At 46.4% G+C, this 21,180-nt stretch overlaps 1 protein-coding gene across 1 annotated transcript in view; it reads left to right on the top strand.

Annotated features, from left to right (window-relative positions):
* RAB27B (RAB27B, member RAS oncogene family) overlaps nt 1–21,180 on the top strand; it is a 347,777-nt gene that overhangs the window by 114,660 nt on the left and 211,937 nt on the right. The window contains exon 2 of the mRNA XM_068251327.1: nt 16,521–16,560. The gene's annotated coding sequence lies outside the window, so the exon portion shown is untranslated. The remainder of the gene's footprint in view (nt 1–16,520; nt 16,561–21,180) is intronic.

The raw sequence follows: 21,180 nt of genomic DNA, 5'->3' as shown, positions 1-21,180 counted from the left end.
AGGGATCCGGAGGACCAAAACAAATAAACCAATTAACTGAAGGAAAGCAGCTCCTAGCACTGGCCCCCAGCCGCGAGCTCCAGCTCGGGGACAGCTGCCTTCCGCCCAACATAGCAGTCTCTTAAGTGTTGCATTTCTTCGTAGGTGAGCGCACCAAGGCGAACACCTCACCAACCAGCTCTTGACCACCTCCGGATACCATACCCCCTCCACACCGAGCCGGCATGAAACCTTATGCCTGCGCGGCCCACCACAACCTAAGGGCCCTCTGGATTCCTTCGCTGAGTGCCAAAGTCCAAAGATCCGTGCCCACCGCGTTCAGGTGGACACCATCCATCCTTAGGAATCTGGAAGTATCCAGTTCCAGGTCCACGTGCCGCACGGCTACCCCCCCATTACGGACCACAAACCTGGACACCTCTCTATTGAGCTTTTTGCGTGCCCGGTTCACCCTGTCCACTGACCTAGCTTGCCTCCATTTTTTTCTACCCACCACCTCAGACCAGACTACTATTGTAGCCGGGAAACTGGTTCGCAAGCGCAAGAAATCAAACTTGATGTCTCTTATGATACGCCTTGTGGAGTATGAGGCCAGATCGTTTCCGCCCGCATGAATAACCAATATGTCCGGGGGGCGATCGAGCCTAGCAAAGCGGTGAACCTCTGGGACCACCCTGGCCCATACCATACCAGGGAACCCGATCCAACGCACACGTGCCTGTGCTCTTGGTATGCCCAGCTGCCGGCCCTCAGGCCTTGCTCCCGCACGCCGAGCTCCCCAGGCCACGTATGAGTGGCCAAGGATCCACACCAGGCACGGCAGGGCATCTGAAACACATAATAAATACAACATCCAGTAGGAAGTAAAACCACAGAAAAACAATATCGCATATTCATAAAAGGTGGGGGCGAACATAAGAATGGAAACGAGCCGATTCCCAGCGACCGATCTTTTTAATCCAGGAGTTGCTAAGGCCCCACCTGGCAGCTTCAGTCGCAGCCCCAATCCGGAAGGAATGGGATGCAAAGCTGAGAGGGTCATGCCCAAGGAGCCGAAGCAGTTTTCGGAAAACCGCCACAAATTGAAAACGTGACAATGGGGATTCATCTTCGTGACAGAGAAAGACACTTCCCCCCGTAGGCCTAACTTCCAAAAATTTCCTAACCGATTCTAACGGGCAAAAAGGGGCCCCCTGTACCGGAAAAAGATTAATCACTCTGCCCTTGCCGAGCTGATCTGTCTTTGACCTGCGCAAGTGTATCAACACTAACTCTTCTGACACTGACACATCGCCTTGCAATAATCCCCCAGGTTTTGATTTGCTCGAGCTAACTAACTCCCCTATTCTAAAAGCCCCAAAGAAAGCAAGGGAGAAAGCAGCCACAAACAAGCGAGACTCATACATTGAAAAACAAACCTCAGGTATCCGCACACACATATCAGACAATAGCACAAAAGACATGGGCCGGCGCACGTCGCGCCTCACGGCCCCAGCCCGATAACCTTTTAGGGCCATGCGTACTCGCGGGTCTTTTGTAACATCCGGAACTCCTTGCATTTTAAACAAAAATGCAAGAGCCGCAATTTTTTTGGTTAAAGCCGAAGGTGAAACCCCCGCCGCTCCATTACTCGCCATAAAATGAAACACCAGGCAAAGCCGGTCCTCTGCAGAGACCACTTCGCCGCTTTGTTTCAACAAAGCATTCCATTGTGACCAAACCGCCGAATAGCCGTTCCATGTGGATAGCGCTACGGACCGCTGAATCCACGCCTCTATTGTCCGAAGGGAATCCTCCATAGGGGCTCCGGGCAGTGCAGGCCCGAGTGTTCGGCTCCCGGAGCTTCTCGCCGGAATCGATCCCACTGGAAACGAGAGAGGGCATCAGCCACATCATTAGTCGTTCCAGGGATATGTGCAGCGTAAACAAACATGTTATTACGAAGGCAGGATAACACCAACTGCCGAAGCAAACATACAGCTGGCGGGGATGAAGCAGACACACGATTGATTGCCATTACTACCCCCAGATTATCACAATTGAATTTTATCCTTTTGTTCCTCAATTGCTCATCCCATAGCTCCACTGCTACCACAATTGGAAACAATTCTAGCAGCAAAAGATTCTTCGTGAAACCTGCCTGAACCCAATTGTCCGGCCAGGGAGCTGCGCTCCACTGACCAGCAAAGTAGGCCCCATAGCCACATGACCCTGAAGCGTCCGTGAACAGCTCCAGATCGCAAGTGGTGACACCTGTTTCCATCCATACCGAGCGGCCGTTAAAATCCGCCAGAAAGGAGAGCCACATAACCAAATCATCCCTCAATTCTTTTCGAAGCCGAATCCTATGGTGCGGGGCTGAGACCCCCGCCGTTGCCGATGCCAGTCGCCGGCAGAAAATACGCCCCATTGGCATAATCCTGCATGCGAAGTTCAGCTTACCCAGTAGCAATTGCAAAGCTCTCAAGGTGACCTTACGCCTTTTTAGAGCCTCTGCTATCGTGTCCCGAAGATCCATGACTTTGTCTTCCGGTAACCGACACTCCATGGCGACCGAATCCAAGGTTATGCCCAAAAATTTGATGGTTGTCTGTGGGCCCTCCGTTTTTTCCTCTGCCAACGGAATGCCAAATGACTGGCAAACCTGTTGCATGGTCGCCAATAGGTAGCCACATTGCGACGAATCCTTTTGACCCAGGAACAGGAAGTCATCCAAGTAATGGATAACTGACCCTAGGCCTGACACGTCCTTTACCACCCATTCGAGGAACTTGCTAAACGATTCAAAATAATGGCAAGAGATGGAGCAGCCCATGGGGAGGCACAAATCGACATAGAAACTGCCTTCCCAAAAACAACCCAAAAGTCGAAAACTCTCGGGGTGGACTGGTAACAATCGGAACGCCGCCTCTACATCGGTCTTTGCCATCAATGTACCTTGGCCTAGGCGCCTCACCCAATTGACCGCCTCGTCGAATGACGTATAAACCACAGATGATTGTTCCGGGCCTATTCCATCATTGACCGACGCTCCCTTGGGATGGGAAAGGTGATGGATAAGCCGGAACGCGTTTGGTTCCTTTTTTGGCACCAAACCCAGAGGAGATACTACCAAATTATCCAATGGGGGGGCGCTGAAAGGGCCTGCCATACGCCCTAGCCCCACTTCCTTAGCCAATTTCTGTGAAATAATCTCCGGACGAAGAGCAACGGACTTCAAATTGCGATAAGGTGGGACAGACACCGTATGGCAAGAACTAGGAATGACAAAACCGTGCGTAAAACCGCGTTGCAACAGAGTCGCGGCAGGTAAATCTGGGTACCTATTTAGGAACCGCTCCATCTCTTGAACCCTCACCGGAGTCCTCCCTCTTTCCCGAAGAGTCGGAGGAACGGCCTTTTCCTGATTTTCCACATCTCGAAACGGAATGGCTGCCGCCGCAGGAGGTACACTCGTGTTTAAAGCGGCATGCGCTTCCAAACCGACATGAACCTTCGTTAAACTGCCAGCAGAGCCCTTTCTTTTTTGCTGCCAGCTGTCCGGATGTTCCCGAACCGCTGGCCCCGCTCTGAAAGGGCTGACCACTGCGGCCCGACGGCATCGTCAGTTCCATCCAAAGCATAATATCTTTGTGATCCCAACGAACCGCAGGACGAACTGCCTTGCGTTGCCGGAACTGCTCATCGTACCGTAGCCAGGCACTGCCGCCGTAAGCTCGATAAGCCTTTCCGATGCCCTCCTGGTAGCAGAACAACGCAGAGCAGCAGTCCAGTTGTCGTTCGCCTATAACACTCGCCAAAATAGCAAAAGCCTGCAGCCAGTTTTGGAACGTCCGCGGAATCAACCGATAACGCCGCCGTTCCTCCTCCTCCTTCTTGCTCTCATCGGGCTTTGCCCGATCCAAGTTAAACTTCTCTAGGGGAAGCAATGAGAAAATTTCCACATAATCCCCCCTCCAGATCCGTTCCTTAACCTCAGGCTTTAAGTGCAACCCCAGTGGCCCTTCAAAACACAGATAAACCTCCCCTTTTGCCGAGTCGGCCATTCTCACTTGATCAACTGCTGGGGAGGGGGATATCACTCCCTGCGCTGGTACCACCACCGCAGGGGGCGTAGTAGTCTGGGCCGGGTCCACCACCTGCCCCACCGCACTGACGGGCGTGGGAGGAGGGGGGGACACCAATGCTACACTAGTGGGTGGAGGGATAGAGAGAGAAGGGGCCATATGTGGTAAACCCATTCCCCCCATTGGCATAGTGATTGCCGATGCCGGAACGGGAGGCGCTACCACTGTCTGCCCCTGCGAACCCACCCACGCTGATAACGGACTAGGTGTAGCTGCTGCGGCGGGCGAGGAGGCCTGTAACGCCTCTCGCAAGCCCAATAGCAGCGTATTAAACAAAAGCAGAAGCAGGAGGGGGTACATTTACAGGAGGGGAAACAGCAGCAACAGACGCAACAGTAGATCCCCCACCTGCATCTGATCCTAACCCCGCCCTGTTACTACCCAAAAGCAAGTTTAACATCTCACCTGGCTGCACCGAGCTTGAGCCCAGGCCAGCCGATGCTCCAGAGCCATCAGGGTGGTCACCATCCGAAACTTCAGCCTCCGAGGAGGAGCTAGAGCTCTGCCTGGGGGAAACCCCGGCGACTCCTCGAGGAGGGCTTCCAGCACTCTCTTTTCCCGGTCGGTGTCCACTCGACTTCTGGGTAGCCTTTTTGCCTGAGATGCGAGGGGGGGTGGGTGAGGGGGAAGCCAGCTCGGGGTGAGCTGCCGTTGTGCCGCGCACAGCAGGCTGTGCGGCCTGACCAGAAGAAGAGGCCTGCCCGGAGTTGGCAGCCGCAGAAGGCCCAGGCTGGCCTGCGGATGATGGTCCAGAAAGCTGGGCCGGCCCCCCGGGTGTGGCCGCCGTCTTACTGCGGGTGGAGGCACCCGCCCTGGAATTGCTCCCGCGCTGAGCAGGCCTGTTCCCTTTTTTGGGAGCAGCCGCTGGTGAGGCACTAGAAGACGCCGGCTGGGCCCTGGGGGAAGTGTGTGTAGGGGCCTTGCCGGAAGAGCTCCGCCGCTGCTGGGGATTCCTCCCAGCCCCCTGCTTACCGCTGTGCTTCTTGCGCTTTGCAGGTGGGGCTGGAGGGTCCCGGATGGGGCTCCCATTCTGGCGCTGAGCCCTGGGGGAGGCATCTGGACTGAGGCGATCGGGTGGACGCCGAGCCCTCGCTGATGCCGCGGCCGGAGCTGGAGCAGAGTCCAGCGCGCTGAACTGGCCAGAAACCCAGTCAGCTCCCCTGGTGGCCGCCTCTTGCCGGATCCTGCTGATCAGGGCCTCCACGTCCATGTCTGTGAGAAATGCTGCAGGCAGACTCCTAGCTTGCAGCTTCTCCGGGAACAGTCTCCTTGTGAGCCTTACTCCGCCCACCCTGTGAGTGTCCTTCTCTTCCCGCCGCTACCCGCCTCCTTCCTTCTCACACTCCTCAAACCACTCCCCTCTGGTTCACAGCCAAGCTGTTAACCCCTTCTCCGCTGGGGGCAAGTTAACCCCATCATGTCCGCCCTCCCCAGGCCCTGCATTCCTCAGTCCGGGCTCCACTTAACCGAGCAGTATCACTGCGCTCCTACGCACATGGGAACACGGCCATGAGAACGTATTGGACATACATGTATAGAAGGTTCCTGCGCTGGCACCTGGATCACAGGACAGTTGGTAAAGCCTCCGGGGCAGTCAGGATTCCCTATACTATGATAAGTACAGTATCTACTTTTCATTTAAATTTTGGCTTCAGGTTCTCTTTTATTGAATCTGATACATATAGGCCCATTAGTTTTTACCTTTTATATGTTTTTTTTTTTTCTTATTTATCACCATATTTGGTTGTAAAGCTGTCTTTCAGTGAATTATTCAGACAGGGTCACATGCATAGCACCACCCCCCCTCACGCCGCTTGAACCAAAACACACCCCTCCCCCCGCACGCCCTTCACCGCCCCTCACCCAGTGACCTCCCTGCTGGACAGGTAGTATGTCATTGGGACTCCCAACTTTCACGTCATATTTGCGTCATTCTGCACGATTGCCACATCCGCCACCGACAACAAATGTAAAAATATTGCGCCGGCCATTGACTTCCATTCATTACACTGCTGCATCGCCACGGAATTCGCAGGGTAACGCTCTGTTGATTTTGCAGCAGGTTGGTGGTGAATTAGAAGCTTTCAGGCTCGGTTCACATTAGGTTTGCACACTTCAAAAAAGGGCGTTGGGAAAAAAGGGCGCGGGGTTTAAACGATAAGCATGAATAACGTTTCAAAAAAATATTGTGCTGTATTTCGTTAAAAAATAATGTTTTATAAAGTTCTAAATCATTAAATAATGAGTATGAAATCGGCAATTGTGAAAACGTTAATCTTCCCTGTTTCAAAAGTTAAACGTAAAATAACGTTTTGTAAAAAAACGTTATTTTACGTTTAACTATTAAAACTACACCTAACCCTACTCTCACACAGAACCCTCCCTGTACGTACCCCTAACCCCTAGACCCTCCTGGTGGTGCCTAAACCTAAGACCCCCCTGGTGTTGCTTAAACCTAAGACCCCCTGGTGGTGCCTAAACCTAAGACCCCCCTGGTGGTGCCTAAACCTAAGACCCCCCCCTGGTGGTGCCTAAACCTAAGACCCCCCTGGTGGTGCCTAAACCTAAGACCCCCCTGGTGGTGCCTTAAACCTAAGACCCCCCTTAGTGATCGCTTTATTGTGTGTAGAATAATGTTTTACAAACAGTAAGGGATAAAATATATTCCAAATAACATTACGTAGTGATCGTTTTATTTTATGAATAATAATGTTTTACAAGCAGTAAGGGATAACATTTTAAATAATGTTTTATTTAAATAGAATAAATATGTTTAGTACTTTTATAAACGTTATTCGTCACGGGTGCTTTTTCTAAATGTAAATCACCACAAGCAGTTATAAAACGTTAAATATCTTTGGGCGCCGCTTGTAAAACGTTATTACTCTCCGGCGCCCTTTTTTCCTGTTTGGTGCACATTAAACGATATTTATAATGGCGGCGCCCGATTTGTCCACTAGCTGCCTGCGCCCTTTTTTCCTGTTTCCATTAGGTATTGCCTACAGAACCAGCTGTATGGTTCCATGGTCCGTTCCGCTGAATGGACAAAAACAATGTTGCAGTCCCTAATTTCCTGGACTGTTTCGCTTAGCGGAACGAAAATGGAAGGATTTGCAGCACAATAGGAACCTATGGAAAACTAACGTTTTACAGCACACTGGCTGTAAAAACTGACCATTTTCCAGGATCTAGATGGCTGGATCCATACGTCCAGTTTTGCAAAAAAAAAAATGCTGATGTGAACCGGGCCTTAGTGTTACTGCACTGGACCCCATACACTTTCTTTGCTGTTGCGCTACCCTGCTTGCAGAATGGGTAACGCAGCGCAAAAAAAGTGCCCAGGTGTAAAAGTGGCCTCAAGCTATGTGACTTCTATGGATGACAACAGATCTCTAAGTCTTTCCAAAATCTTGTGTACCGTTCATATTAAAGTAAAAGTTCCAGTAAGGTTTGGGGACCTTCACTTACAGCCATGTGTGAAAAAGTCAACTGGTCCCCCTATTCAGCAAGATTTCTGTTAATCGCTGTTATGGTTTCATGTGCTTTGGGCAGAGTAGGGTTGTTGTTGCTCCGAATCAAAGTTATCTCTACACAAATTCAAATCAGAAAACCCCAGATGGTTTTTACTACCAGATGGAGGTACATTTTCTCAGATGAGTGAGAAACATTTCTAGACCCTTCCAGCTCTCCCACCGATATTGAGTACGGGAAGGTTGGGGGTCCCCGGTAAGGGTTCCCATTACTCAAATTCTCGAGTCAGTGGATTTTCTTGAGACCCTGAAACCTCAAGAGAACCAGAACTCTCCCATAAGTACAAGAATTGAAGAAAGTCCCTTCAAATGATGGCATCATCCAGGAAACGGTGTACTAGCCAAGCAACATGACATAGTTTACTAAACACATTGTCAATCTGAACATTGTGTTATCCACATATTTCACCCCAGACATATACTACAGCATTTTTTCTAGACAAAGGTTTATCACAGCAGTTTTCACTGGAGTCACAAGACCATTAGATTCTACTAAACAGTTATATATTTAGCATTCACAGACAATGTGTAGATTTGTATTTCTGCAATGATAGCAATCAATGATTGATGTCAGCAGTCCCTATAGGAGATATAACATGGCATAAGCACATCAGTAAGTGGGTAGTTCATGGCTAAATTGGCCATTATATTTTAGAGTTTACCCTGCTAAGAAGAGCAGCCCGCCAATCTCCAGGTCTTAGACCTAAATAGTGATGGTCGTGTGTAGGTGAAGTATGTGATCAGTTTGGTCAAGTGATAGAATTGTTAAGATAAGTACTCACCTCACAATGCAGGGAGATGGATCCAGTGACGTCTCCCTGATGACCAGCGCTCCATTTTCCTTCATCTTTCAGCCCGCGGGTATGCGCACTGTTACACGACGGGCGCAACGAGATTTCAATCGATCATGGTACTTTGCGCAGGAGTCAGCGGGTATCTTAAAGATCAGATCCGCCGTGATAGTCATTATCGTCATGCAACGCTATGCGACGTTCACATGATCATGCACCTGTACCCACGTTGTGAGATTGCGTAAACGCTTTCCTATTGACTTGTAGACAAAAAAATGTGTTGATCCGTAAGTCCATCAATCAAATAATTGATGGATTGGACATCACCGAAGGTAAAGCATCTGCTTACATTTATTTGTCTGCTTTAACTGATCCTGCACAAATTTTTCTATAGAAGTCTATGGTGGAAATGCATCTGCTCCGGACCCCACATGTACCCCATAGGATCATCGGTGCGCATCTTGCACTGTCCACTCTGACTGTCCGTTTGAGATCAATCTCCAATGTGGCCCGAGCCTAACAGTCCACGGCTGTTATGCAATTAATTGAGCTTTGCTTGGCATTTTTAACCACTTTGTCCTCCTTGACGTATAAAAACGTCAAGGAGGACAGGCGCGCTCCCGCACGCTCCCGCGGCCGATCGCGCGCGTGCACACGCACTCCCGGCCGCGGAGTCGGTAGCCACGGAATCAATGTATCGGGCTATGGAGCCCGATCATTGATTCCTCTCCCCCGCTGAAAAAGCGACAGCTTCTCTCGGAAGCTTCGCTCTTTCTAAAGCTGTGTCCCTCTAAGCGTACATTGTACGCTTAGAGTGACGTCATGTAAAAAAATCTAGATTGCCATCTTGTGGCCAAAAAGTAAAACTACAAGTAAATGCCCAAAAACATTACAATACACCAATATTTCCCCAAATAAAACACTTTTATATCCCACCCTCCCAAAAATGCCCACATAAAATGTTTAATAAAAAAAAACAAAAAACATTACTATAAAAAAACAACAACACATAAATATTTACCTAAGGGTCTAAACTTTTTAAATATCTATGTAAAGATGAAATATTTCTCTCTATTTTTTTTTATAAGCTTGTAAATAGTGATGTATGCAAAACGGAAAAAATGCTCTTTTATTTCCAAATAAAATATTGTCGCGATACATTGTGATAGGGACATAATTTAAATGGTGAAATAACCATGACAAATGGGCAATAACAATACGTGGGTTTTAATTATGGAGGCATGTATTATTTTAAAACTATAATGGCCGAAAACTGACAAATAATGCATTTTTTCATTTTTTTTCTTATTCTTCCTGTTAAAATGCATTTACAGTAAAGTGGCTCTTAGCAAAATGTACCCCCCAAAGAAAGCCTAATTGGTGGCGGAAAAAACAAGATATAGATCAGTTCATTGTGATAAGTAGTGATAAAGTTATAGGCTAATGAATGGGAGGTGAACATTGCTCGGATGCATAAGCTGAAAACGACTGAGATGTTAAGTGGTTAAAATACCACAGGAAAAACTCCACCAAAAATGGTGACCAGAACCCAACTTGTATGGAACTTGCAGATAGTTCTTCCCTTGAACTTCGGCAGCACGGTGGCGTAGTGGTTAGCACTCTCGTCTTGCAGCACTGGGTCCCTGGTTTAAATCCCAGTCATCTTTATGGAGTTTGTATGTTCTCCTCGTGTCTTGGTGGCTTTCTTCTGGGCACTGGTTTCCTCCCACATCCCAAAAACATACATATAAGTTAATTGGCTTAACCCTAAACTGGCCCCAGACTACAGTGGACATATGACTATGGTGGTAGGAGGTTAGGAGACACACACCTTACCATGTCAAATAGGGTGCATAACCAGGGATTCTGAGCAACATCCCATTGCAATCAAGTAGTAGGAAGGATTGGTTAGCTCACCAGCTTCTCAATGAATAAAAGTTTTATTCTTCAATCATGTGTCAACCCGATAGGCTAACAATTGTTTCGGGGCCACCTGGGGTCCCTTCTTCAGAACAGTGCAGACAAACTGTGTTGACACATGATTGAAGAATAAAACTTTTGCACATTGAGAAGCTGGTGTGCTAACCCATCCTTCCTATATGACTATGGTAGGGATTAGATGGGAGCTCCTCTAAGGGACAGATAGTAACAAGAATATATAATGCTGTGGTAGATGTCAGCGTTATGTAAATGCTAACTAATAATTATGAACCACTATTGTGACTTGCATTGCAGGAATGGATCAAAAGTTCTTCCCACAGCATGCCATTATTTGAAAGGGCCAACCTGGGCAAGAAGTGGCAAACTATTCCTTGAGGAAATGTGACGATCGGGATGACAAATGACTTTGCAAGTGGCCATCATGCTGAAAAGATGTGATCTTCTCAGTTGATCGTCACATTTTTCTGTTTGCCCTTTTAGGAATAGACTTAGCAGAAGACCTTATTGTAAATGAACGTATTTGTCTGAGCACCATGCCTCTCCCAGCACTGCCAGCGTCGTCGGCTTACAGCGAAATCTCACTATTGCCAACGCAGTAATAGAGTTCTAGAAAAAATCCTTTAATGAATAATGCAGACCGGACCTCATACATATTTTTTATTTGGTTAATGAGAACGTTCTGCGTCTTTTCCCAGAGACTTCGGAGGCTACTTTTCTGCTGATTTGACGGATATTAAACTTGAAAGACGTACAGAACTTGAATTTTTCTTTTTCATCAACAAATTATTCTAATAGAATACACAGAAGATGTGTTAATCTGCTTAATGCTTAAAGTTTCTTCGTCTCCAAATTCCCCTTTCCGAAGGGGCAGAATATATTATACGGAAGATGTGCCCACAGGTGTGAAATAGTCTTCTGAGACAGAATAGCGTGCAGAGTGTTTTCAGATGCAAGGAAGGCGGCATAATGGGCAACTTCACAAACTAAACCGCATTTGCAGTTTACCCATAAATCTAAGTTTCTTGCATTTGTAAGTAATTCCTGAAAAACCTACTCTAACGCTGGGCAGAGCTGGGATTATTCTATAGAAACCGTAATCAAGAATTGAACTTCATCCCAATCAGTAGCTGATACCCCCTTTCCCATGATAAATCTATTCCTTTTCTCAAACGGATTATCGGGGGCTGTGTATGGCTGATTTTGTGGTGAAACCCCTCCCCCAGTGTGATGTCAGCACCTCACAGCCCTAAGGTCCTGACATCTCACTGTGGGAGCCTTGTTGCATTGTGGGAAATAACAGCTGTTTCCAACTGCCAAAAAAGCAAGCAGCATCTCCTTCCACTGACAGCAGTGAAAATGTCACCATGTGATAAATGTCAGAATGTAAATCAGGGAGAGGAAAGATTTTACAATGGACGAACACTGACTAAATCATTTATACAAAATTATTGTAAAAATAAAACACTTTCATTGCATTATTTTCACTGGAGTTCCTCTTTAACCTTCCAACAGCTCAGAGCTCTTTCCTTGTGTTATGAGTTTGCTTTGGAACTGAACTATACAGCATTCCATATTGGCTTAAAGTGTACCCGATAGGACACGGGATCTCAGAAAACGTCTTCGGTGCGATCAATTTTTTTTTTTTTGTGGCCCATTTTAAAGGATTTAGCTGTCTTTATTTTATTTCCAAATTCTCCAAAAATGTAGCAGCTGTGAGGAAAGTTTTATAATAATTTAGCGACTAATTATGTGCATAATGTGATGTTTTTGCAATTTACCCAAAAAAACGAAGTTTCTTGCATTTCAAGAAAAGATTTCTCTAACGCTGGGCGGAGGTGGGATTCGCTTATGTAATGTAAACCTTCCAACAGCTCAGAGCTCTTTACTTGGGTTATGAGTTTGCTTTTTGTTTTGCTTTGGAACTGAATTGTGCAGCCTTCTATAGTGGCTTAAAGAGAATCTGTACTCTAAAATTCTTACAATAAAAAGCATACCATTCTATTCATGATGTTCTCCTGGGCCCCTCTGTGCTGTTTCTGCCACTCCCTGCTGCAATCCTGGCTTGTAATTGCCAGTTTTAGGCATTGTTTACAAACAAAAGACATGGCTTCTAACCAGCATGTGATAGGCTCAGAGAAGCACAGTCTGTGACTCACACAAAGTCTGCAGGGGGCGTGGAGAGGGTGTGTATAGCTTCTATCCTATCACAAACAGAGCAACACATTCCAGCCTGAGTGCCTGAGCCTGACAAAGACGACAGAAGAGAGAAGATTAGATTATATAACAGAGATAATACAGCCACTGTGCAACTAGGAAAGGCTGCAGTAATCCAGACCACATTAGAAAAGGTATAGGAACTTATAGGATAGAAGAAATAAGGCTGAACATTTTGTTACAGAGTCTCTTTAAAGGGTACCTAAGGTGACACAGGTAGGGATGCTTATTTGGATTTCGCATAGTGTAAATTACCAATTGGAAATCAGGATTTCTAAATGGAAATCGTATGTCTGTGGAAATACCGCATTACCGCAACTCGGTAATTTTAGCCCAATCACAGAACTCGGAAGCATTGGACCAATCAGACCATGCTGAGCCAACTCGGAAGTATTTGGCCAACCAGACAATGTGAAAAATGACCCAAAATTGGAAATCAGAAAGCAGAAATCGGAAATTCGGCAGAATCAGAAATCAGCATTTCCAACCATCCCTGGACATGGGGCTTGATGCAGTGAAGTGCGGTAATATTGCTGTGCGCAGACAGTGCATGGCAATATTACAGTTCCCACCAGCAGCAGTACAGCGAGTTACACTATTAGCGGGACCCACAGTACTCAGGTACAGTGCTAGCTGTGCTAGCAATATTATTTTCTAAAAACCATTACCGTTAGTAAAGCGCATTAACATAGCAAGCATCGCGCTTCTCTAGTACCGTGGGTCAAGCTAATAGCATAACTCCCTGTACACGGCTGCTGGTAGTAACAGTAATATTGCGGCCACTATTTATCGGGTGCCTTCGGCCCAAATTTCCTTCAATAAATAATATTAGTATGGGCGTCTTTGGCACTGGATATTTTACGTTTCTTGTGGCAGGTTTGCGTCAGGGAAGGGGGGGGGGCAGTAAAGGTTAGGCATGCAGGGGGGTGGTGGTTAAGGTTATGCATTCAAGGTGGGGTCAATAAGGCTAGACGTGAGGGAGCTTATGGCTAAGCGTGCAGGGAAGGGGGGTTAAGGTTGGGGGAGGGGGGTTAGGCTTGCAGCGGGGATAATTAAGGTTAGGCATTTTGGGGGAACTGTTAAGGTTAAATGTGTGGGGGAGGGGGGTTGGTTAAGGTTAGACGTGCAGGGGGTGGTGGTTAAGGTTAGGCATTGGAGGGGGGGTCGACTAAGGTTAGGCATTGGAGGGGGGTCGGTTAAGGTTGGGCATTGGAGGTGGGTCGGTTAAGGTTAGGCATTGGAGGGAGATCGGTTAAGGTTAGGCATTGGAAAAGGGTCGGTTAGGGTTAGGCATCTGTAGAGAGAGTTAGGGCTTCGTGTGAGAATAGTTAGGTTTATCTGTAGTACAATATCAGTATTGTTTACTGATATTTTACAATCGTAATTTGCACTGCCATAATAGTAGAATATTGTTAAATTTACTGATATTCTAGCCTATATTTTGGTGTCCTTTTTGCATGTAAGTTTTACCATTGGGTGGTGCACATATACCTGATTCTGTCCAGCAAGCTTTTTCTGCTTCCATACACTACTTTTAGTGGCTTTTCACCTGTATTGCTGTTAGACTTTGCATTGTTGTGATTTGGGTTTAGCTGAGCTGTTAGAAGCCTAGACTCCTTTCACTGGGAGATCTGCAATATCGCATTCGGAAATATCAGTTTGGTTGCACATCAGTGGCATGACCTGGCTATGCAGTGTAGACACCAGCCTGAGAACTGTAATTGTCCCGTCCCGTTGGCGCAGTCTACATATAACCCCGTAATAATAAGTGACAGTGCGCAGGAACACTCGGGGCAGAGTTCACATGTACGGAGAAGCCTTTCAGACATTCTCACTTTCCTCAGAGGGGTATTAGCTGCTGACATCGCTCCTTTCCCCCTATAATTTACAGCTCATATCTGCTAACTGTTTACTGATGGCTGCGACATTCGCTCCGCATGCTAATGAGCAGGAAATACTCCACTCTGCAGCAAATCGGCTTTTCTAACGAGTTTGAAGGAATAAATGGGGTGTAAATAATGTAACTCTGCCTGATATAATTTTTTAAGGACTAATTCATGCAGCAAGTCATTCCCGGCATTTCTGGGGAACTTTACAGCTTTAGAGAAATGCTCGGAGATTGTACGCCGCGCTGGTCTCAGTGAGGTCAGTTTACACTTCAAGGTGAACTGAAGTAAGAGGTATACGGAGGCTGCCATATTTATTTCCTTTTAATCAACACCAGTTGCCTGGCACTGGCAGCCCTGCTGGTCTATTTCTCTGCAGTAGTATCTGAATAACACCAGAAACAAACATGCAGCTAGTCTTGTCAGATCTGACTTTAAAGTCTGAAACACCTGATCTGCTGCATGCTTGTTCAGGGGCTGTGGCTAATAGTATTAGAGGCAGAGGACCAGCAGGGCTGCCAGGCAACTGGTATTGCTTAAAAGGAAATAAACATTGCAGCCTCCATATACCTCTCTCTTCAGTTCCCCTTTCAAGCCGGGCGCTAAATGGCTCGGCTAAAACTCCTGCTGCAGGCATAGACTTAAAGGACAACTGAAGCAAAAGGGATATGGAGGCTGCCATATGTATTTCCTTTTAAGCAATACCAGTTGCCTGGCAGCCCTTTTGAACCTCTGCCTCTTATAATTTTAGCCAAAGACGCCGAACAAGCATGCAGCAGATCAGGTGTTCCTGACATTATTGTCAGATCTGACAAGATTAGCTGCATACCTGTTTCTGGTGTTATTCAGGCACTAACAGAGACAAATAGACCAGCAGGGCTGCCAGGCAACTGGTATTGTTTAAAAGAATACCTGATTACATGATGAACCTGCAAATTAATATTACAGTTACCTTGCCACCAGTTCCTCTCAGAAGCTCACAATTTTCCTCTAACAACGATTCCTTTCATTTCTGACAAGATTTAAAGGATACCACAACTGACATGTGGCATAATGAGATAGACATGGGTATGTACAGTGCTTAGCACACAAATAACTATGCTGTGTTCCTTTTTTTCTTTCTCTGCCTGAAAGAGTTAAATATCAGGTATGTAAGTGGCTGACTCAGTCCTGACTCAGACAGGAAGTGACTACAGTGTGACCCTCACTAATAAGAAATTCCCCATTTTTTATCTCTTTCTTGCTCTCAGAAGCCATTTTCTGCTAGGAAAATGTTTTATAGTTGGAATTTCTTATCAGTGAAGGTCACACTGTAGTCACTTCCTGTCTGAGTCAGGACTGAGTCAGCCACTTACATAGCTGATATTTAACTCTTTCAGGCAGAGAAAGAAAAAAAGGAACACAGCATAGTTATTTGTGTGCCAGGCACTGTACATACCCATGTCTATCTAATTATGCCACATGTCAGTTGTGGTATCCTTTAATGATAAACCGTAACCAAGAATTGAACTTCATCCCAATCAGTAGCTGATACCCTCTTTCCTATGAGAAATCTATTCCTTTTCTCAAACGGTTCATCAGGGGACTCTGTATGGCTGATTTTGTGGTGAAACCCCTCCCACAGTGTGATGTCAGGACCATGGTTCTGACATCACACTGTAGGAGCCTTGTTGCATTGTGGAAAATAACAGCTGTTTCCAACTGCCAAAAAAGCAAGCAGCATCTCCTTCCAGTCACATCCCCTGCCAGCAGTAAACATGTCACCATGTGATAAATGTCAGAATGTAAATCAGGGAGAGGAAAGATGTTACAATGTGCAAACACTGACTAAATCATTTATACATAATTATTGTAAAAAATGAAGCACTTTTTTATTACATTATTTTCACTGGAGTTCCACTTTAAAAGGCACCCCACATTCGCTAATCTGATTTCATTTACCAGGGCTGCTCTGCTTGTTATATTTTCTGCTATATTTGTACAAACAGATTACATTTAGGATTTAATTAATATCTCTCCTTTAACTGACAGATTGAATATTTCTCTCCTCCTGTGAGGTGAAGTCTTCAAGGTAAGTGAACTCTTTATATTTATATACAAAACTTCTGATCATTCTACATACAGATGTATTTACCATTTAAATTATGTAATGGTAGTCCATAGCTCCCAACTGTCCCTTTTTTGGAGGGCCAGTCCCTCTTTGGGAACAAAAATCACGTGCATGAAAAACCTAATAAAGGTAATTTGGGGTCCAATTTCAGCTATTAGAATCTTGGTAAAATGTATTGATATTCTATGTTTTGAACGTGTAAGTTACCGTTGTAAAATATCGGTGAATAATACTGATGAAGCAGGGCGGGCTATGGACCAGAGGAGATGATTTGCCATGTGACCTCTTATCTCTACAATTCCTGCCGCCCTGCTGAATTTACCACCCAAGGTCATGGCCTTTGTGGCTTTCTAAGAAATCCTGCCGTTTCCAGGCAGGAACTTTTAACAGATGGGATCACAGAGCCGCAATAAAAATCCCCCCCCCCCCAAAAAAAAACAAACAAACAAACAAACAAAATCCTAAAGGTAGCCATACATCAAGCGATTTTGATGGCCGATCGGCCAAGAGACAGATCTCTCTCTGAATCTGATCAGAGATCTGCTGGCTGCTCATACATCGCAGGATGATTCCGGATCCATTTTAGCATTAAATATTTTGGGAATTGACTCCCGATGCTGGCTCACTGCCCCCGGCCACATCCCCCCCCAAATGTGTCCTCCGGTGCCAGTGCATTAAGATACTTTATCTGTCCACTGTCTGCCGTACGTCTGCATTGGTGTCCTGCATGGCTGCCAGGGCATATGGGGTGTGTGTGTGACAGGTAAAGGATTTTAATGCACTGGCACCAGGGTAGCATATAACATTTAAGAGGGTCAGCCGCCGGGGGTTCCATTGATCCAAGATTTCCCAGCATGTCCGATCGATTCATTCAACCAATTTCGGCTTGAAATTGGTCAAATCGTCAATCGGGCGTGCTTGAAGGATCTTCACACCCATCACATGTGTAGCCACAAAACACCTGATGTGGGGTATCAGAGAAAGAGTAGGTGAGTAGTTGGGGCCCTCTCACACTTCTGGGGTCCCCTGCAGTCGTACAGGTTGCTTCCCCCAGTTACGCCCCTGATACAACAACAAAACACGTGTAAATCGCTTTTCTCAGAGTACCCAAAGCGCATAAGGTTGTCTCAGTACATAGTGATGTGTACAGGGGGACAAATTTATGTGATCATAAATGCCAGACTAAACAGGTGCCTTTTCAGTTTTGATTTAAACGTGTGCCGGGTTGGAGCTGTCTTGATTAAGCTTGGCAAGGCATTCCACAGGGTAGGGGCAACATGACATAAAGCTCTGGCTCCAAAGCTTTTTAGTTGGACTCTGGAGATGGTCAAGTTGTTGGATCCTTATGATCTGAGTTTTCTGGGAGGTGTGATGCAGTTGTCACAAATCCTTCAGGTATCCGGGTCGTTGGTCCTGTAGGGATATGAATGTAAGCATGCCAGTTTTGAAAAGGATTCTCCATTTTATGGGTAGTCATTATAGTGGCAGATTAGATAGGTGGGTGAATTTATACTCAGAGACATTACTACCTACTACTTAGCAAAAAATAAAAAGGAATAAAAAATACACTTTTATGTGCTGTCTGTTAATGCTAATGAGTACCTTATTGATCTAAATGATTTTAGTGACAGGTTCTCTTTAGAGAACACAATTGATATTTCCGCGCTGCGGTAACGGTATATGAGAATAGTATCATTCCCAGGAACTCAGCCGCACACGTGAACCGCTCGGCATGGTGTCCGCAGCGCTCCCTGGACAGGTCAGCCTGGATTATAACAAAACACAAAAGATAAGAGTTTCCTGTCAGGCAAAAGGAGGGCCTGTGTGTGCTTAATGTGATTTACCTTGTGACTGCACAGATGCCCCAAGGTCGGGGGGACCTTTTAAACTCGGCAGGCGCTGGTAAGCCAAGCACATGACGCAAGAGGCAGAGGAAGGAATTCACATGACTGGACCTTCTCCTCTGCTATTCGGATTAAACTGTTCACATAAGACTAGCTGTCCACTTGCATCTGTCAGAGAACAAGTCACACAGAAAACAACAGATGTGCTAAAGCAAGCCTCCACTTATTATCATGCATTTATAAAGTGCTGACATCTTCTGTGTGCTTTACAAACACTATATAATTCTCAAACGATCTCTCAATGGAGCTCACAAATCTAATATCATAGGCCTGTGTTCAATTCGCTTTTTATCCTCTGTTTTCTCCTAGGCGATATATTCACATCTTATTAATAAAATGTCTTTTAAAGAGAGTCTGAAGCCTCCAAAAATACCTGTTTATACTTGACAGTTGTTGCAATTGAATGGTTAATCGCACAGGCATACACCGCCTCTGCCAGACTGAAAAATGCATGCCCTGCATCCAAGACCAGTGCTAACATTTATTAAACTAGGAGGTACTTTAGCTTCCAATATGGTTACGCGAGTTATGGAGTCACATGCTGTAGCTATGGAGACGGCGCTGGATGCTCTGCCACTGCTGAATGGAGATCATCACTGGAACATCGGGAGCTGGTAAGTCCCCTTAAAGTGAATGGGAACCGCATTTAAAAAAATGAGACAGATACTTACCCAAGGAGAGGGAAGGCTCTGGGTCCTATAGAGCCTTTCCCGCTCCTCTCCTGGTCCCGTCGTTCCGGTGCTGGCTCGCCCAGTAGCAGTATTTGACTAAATTAGTCAAATACTGCTTTACCCGTGCTCGGTGTTGGGGGGTGGGGTTTAGGGTGTCAGAGCTTATGTGCCCATAGGCACCTGAGCTGTAAATCCAGCCCTGCTATCAGCTAATTGGACAGTTAATACAAGATACAAACAAACTCTACCACAGCCTCACAGAACATTGGGACTTTGGGCACCCTTGCGTTCCATTTTAATCCCCAGCTTGGCTTTAATAAAGGAGACAAACATTGAGAGTTGTTATTTACGAGAGCCGGAGAGGATGGCAATATTTGACTCTTCTCCGCAGTGCATATGCTTCATGCAAGGCTGGATTTGTAATGAAATGGGATGTCTTGTCCCCTCAGGAGACACGGCTTTGTCGTTGGTGACATTTGTTGAAACCGTTTCTCATTTCTCTGTCTGGCTGTCTGCTCTCAGAACAGATGAACTTGGCATCATTTAAGCGGAGCCATTAGATTTCTCAAACCCTTTAACTGGCTGCTTGTGTGTCACCTGGGGGGGAAGTTTCTGCATAACGGATATGGTGCATAACTGTGCATCTGACATGTCTCTGAAAAGGCTATAGCATAGTAAGGGATGGGAAATATGATGAGAAGGCGACCAGAACGGGTGGACCTACCAAGGCAGGCCTGGTACAAGCTACAAAGCTGGCCAAAATTAACCTGGGGGCCTCTCTGATAGCCCCTCCTGAAAAAATACCTGACCCTTCCTTCTCTAAAGCAGAACTAGGGGCCCCTTTGTTGATGCCAAATACCCTCCCAGGGCTCTCCCATTGGCCAGCTGCTTTGCAGCCCCCCTTATCCCCGGTTTTCCTCTAGTACTGTCCTAAGGAGGGGTGCTTCTTTGGCAGCAGGGGCAGGGGCGTGCCTTTGTCAGCAGGAGGCGGGGCAGAGACACACCTTTGGTAGCAGGAAGCGGAGCAGGGATGTACTTTTGTTAGCAGGAGGCAGGGCAGGGGTGCATCTTTGGCAGAAAGAGGCGGGGAGGGGGCGCATCTTCGCAGCAGGTGGAGCATCTTTAGCAGCAGGAAGCAGGGAAGGGGGCACATGTTTGGCAGCAGGAGGTGAGGAGGGGACGCATGTTTGGCAGCAGGAGGTGGGGAGGGGGCGTATCTTTAGCTGCAATGGGCTTGCACTGGACTGATGCCTCCCATTCCTCTCTCTCCATCCACAAGCGGTCAATAAGGGGATTTTAACGGGAGACAGCGGCAAACAAGGGCAGCTATGAATGGACCTTTCCTGGCAGGATGCATTGTGCAGCGTCTAGCTGCAAGGTATTCATTTCAAAATAAGTCCTTAGAATTGCTTCAGGTTTCCTTTAAAAGGAAATAAATATGTCAGCCTCCATACCTTTCTGGCTTCAGGTGTCAGAGGAACTCCAGTGAAAATAATGTATTAAAGAAAAGTGCTTCATTTTTACAATAATTATGTATAAATTGTAAAAGCTTTCCTCTCCCTGATTTACATTTTGACATTTATCACATGGCGACATTTTTACTGCTGGTAGGTGATGTCAGTGGAAGTAAGTAACTGCTGCTACTTTTTTTGCAGTTGGAAACAGCTGTAAACAGCTATTTCCTACAATGCAACGAGGTTCACAGACTGCTAGGAAACTGCAGGACTGCTAGGACCATGGTCTTCACAGTTTCCTGTGGGAGGGGTTTCACCACAATATTACCCATACAGAGCCCCCTGATGATCTATTTGAGAAAAGGAAAATATTTCTCATGGGAAAGGGGGTATCAGCTACTGATTGGGATGAAGTTCAATTCTTGGTTACGGTTTCTCTGGGTCACTCTCCACCAAAATGCATCAAGCAGGCCCTTTGTCTTCCACAGCACAGTCCAGGGTAGCAGCACCATAAACACTATAACCAAGAAAGTACCCCGCTCTGCATTTCGG

Source organism: Hyperolius riggenbachi, chromosome 1 (genome assembly GCF_040937935.1).
Source record: "Hyperolius riggenbachi isolate aHypRig1 chromosome 1, aHypRig1.pri, whole genome shotgun sequence".
Taxonomy (NCBI): Eukaryota; Metazoa; Chordata; class Amphibia; order Anura; family Hyperoliidae; genus Hyperolius; species Hyperolius riggenbachi.
The sequence above is the reverse complement of the archived record's forward strand: the minus strand, read 5'-3'. Positions and strand labels throughout refer to the sequence as shown.